At 39.4% G+C, this 2,842-nt stretch overlaps 1 pseudogene; it reads left to right on the top strand.

The window, feature by feature from the left end:
* Positions 1-265: 265 nt before the first annotated feature.
* On the top strand, positions 266-1,856 carry LOC114715497 (profilin-6-like; annotated as a pseudogene).
* Positions 1,857-2,842: the final 986 nt, after the last annotated feature.

The following is a 2,842-nucleotide window of genomic DNA, read 5'->3' as shown; positions in this document are numbered from 1 at the left end:
AACCTACGGATCCAAAACTGGGAGAGGGGACAATATGATGAAAACCACGTGGCCGCGTATGGTGTGAGTAATAATAATGGTAATACCATGCCAGTCCTCTGAATGCACAACGTGAACGGCACTCATTCAATCTTTGTGATCTCATCAACGGCTCACAGCGTTCTTCATTTCGTTCTGGTGGGCCCCCTCGATTTCCTCATTTTCTCCCCTTTTCTCTTTATTTATTTACGCCTCTCCCTTCCTCAGACCTCAATCCCCTTCGCTGCAAACCAAATCTGATTCAGTGCAAGATTACAGTATCAGTCCAATCCCACAAGTGTCTTAGTCCAAAATGTCGTGGCAGACGTACGTCGATGACCATCTCATGTGCGATATCGACGGCCACAACCTCACCGCTGCCGCCATCGTCGGCCTCGATGGAGCGTCTGGGCTCAGAGCGCCTCCTTCCCTCAGGTTCTCTCTCTCTCTCTCTCCCCCCCTCGCTTAATCTCATTAGATCTGCTTCCTTTTGGTTCTGTTTGGTCTTGCCAACTGCATCACTGCTTCTTGATCTGCTTGGCTGCCTAGTGGCTAATTGATTGGCTTCAGATTTAAGAGAAAAATGTGGTTTTTGTAGTCATTTCTAATTTTTTATTCTTGGGGTTTCAATTTCTCCTAAAATGTTGATATTTTTATTGCCTTTATTGTGTGTATAATGAAGGAGCTGTTGCAATTTTTCCCGTTCCCTAATATTGTGTTTCGTCGAAGGAAAAAATCAGTGGTGTTTGCTTGTATGTACTGAAATTTACATATCCATCAAACCCCACCAAGACAAAAATGCAGTTGAAATTGTGTTGGCCAGCTTTGATCTTTCACTCGTATTCTGGTGATGGAGTGAATACTCAGTCAAAACAAGTTTCTAGGTAGTGATAAATATCACAATGCTGATTTGTGCCTGAGAGAAAAGGAAGGAAAAAGACTTCGACGGCTGGTATTTGACTTAAGATTTAGGAATGTATGCATAGTAAAGAGTGAAATGGAAGGGGACAGGGTGAATTGAGGGATAAGGACCATGTAAGGATGCTGTCATTTCCAACTTCCGCATCATTTACTTTATCTATTCACTTTTACCAAGTTGGAGAAGTAATTCAGCCATTATACACCTCTGGCCTTTGCCATTGCTTTCTATTCTAAATGAAGCTGCATTAATGATATGATGTTCATTGAGCTTTTTTTCTTATACAGTTTACACCTCAAGAAATTGCTGCCATCACTAAAGACTTTGATGAACCTGGCTCTCTTGCCCCTACTGGATTACACCTGGGCGGTGTGAAGTACATGGTCATCCAAGGAGAGCCGGGGCTGTCATTCGTGGGAAGAAGGTGCTTCAGGCTTTCTTCTCTTCAATATGTTTTACTTTTATTCGTTCAATAGGACTAATGCAGCATAAGAATCCCTTCTTTACTCTTAGGCACCTATTCTGGATTATTATTATTATCTCATCATATGATTTTAGCTATATCTTTCCATTTAGGTTACAATGCAATTTATATCGTGTGAGCATTCTCGCGCTGGGTCTGCCTTGAAAGAATCACGATGAAGTTCAATGCATTTATATAGTATTCATTTTCGCGCGTGTTCCAAACTATTTCATTGTTGTTTATTAGTGGCGTAGCAAATAGGCACTGAGACAGATTAGTTCTGGTTTTGGCAATTAATAGTAATGCATCTTCGAACTTGCAGGGTGCTGGGGGATCACTGTTAAGAAAACCGGGCAAGCTCTGATATTTGGCATCTATGATGAACCTTTGACTCCAGGACAGTGTAACATGATTGTTGAGAGGTTGGGAGACTATCTGATTGATCAGGGGCTGTAGATCATTTCTCAACCGCACATTTTTTGCACATTTTTCATTTGATTTTGGGATTGCATCTATCTTCCTTTTTCCTATGTTCCTGAAATGATATTGGAGTTGTTTGTCAAAAAATAACCAAACGAGGAAAGCAAAGAAATTACTCTTATTTTAATTGCTATAGTTTTTCTCTCTTTTCAATGGGATTATCTTGATTTTGCTGTATTTATTTATTTTGGTGAATGATTTACTTAGATGGATTGTTTTTCAATATCATCTGGTATGTGATAAATTTGGTTGGTTGGTTGTTGTTCTACTTCCAATTACACGTAGTCGTAAATTGGTTTTGTGATGGGAATGGGCAAGGCCCTTAGCTTTTATTTTGTGTTTATTGTTGCCATTTTTTTAGCATACAAGTAATTGAATATTAAAATTCAAGGGCCGATGGTGATATTGTGTTTTTCATGGAATGTGATTGGCAAATGTGAATCGTGTGATCACAACCAAAAAAAAAAAAAAGCAACTTATTATACAAGTTATTTGAGGGCATGAGATTCGAATTGCGTGATTGGATGTTTCGTCGGATATGTATTGATCCATATTCGTAGCAGACATTCTTCTTCCTGCATGAGAGGTTTGAGACAAGTTACCCTGTTCACTCTCTCATCCCTCTCTAAAATTCACGTAACATCTCGTCAAGGTTAAGCTCCAGCTTGAGTAGTGGAATTATGGATTCACGGCTTATCTCAATATCGTTGAAATGAGATTGAAAGTTGAAAGAGTTCAAATTTTATTTGGACATGGTAAATTTGTTTTTAACGAAGCACAATCCTAAGTATTATTAGGAATTCCCCGACCAGCCTTCATACCATAAATGTCAAGTATAAACAAGCTCTCAGTTTTGATCCCCTCCTTCCACCGTGGATTTTTCCCCCACTCAAGTCTGAGATTAAAATTGCTTAAAGGGTTCTTTGGATTTAACAAATAAAAGAACACGAAATAGCGCAAGC

Source organism: Neltuma alba, unplaced genomic scaffold, assembly GCF_004799145.2.
Source record: "Neltuma alba isolate B1F8T4 unplaced genomic scaffold, ASM479914v2 tig00011593_pilon, whole genome shotgun sequence".
Taxonomy (NCBI): Eukaryota; Viridiplantae; Streptophyta; class Magnoliopsida; order Fabales; family Fabaceae; genus Neltuma; species Neltuma alba.
The sequence above is the reverse complement of the archived record's forward strand: the minus strand, read 5'-3'. Positions and strand labels throughout refer to the sequence as shown.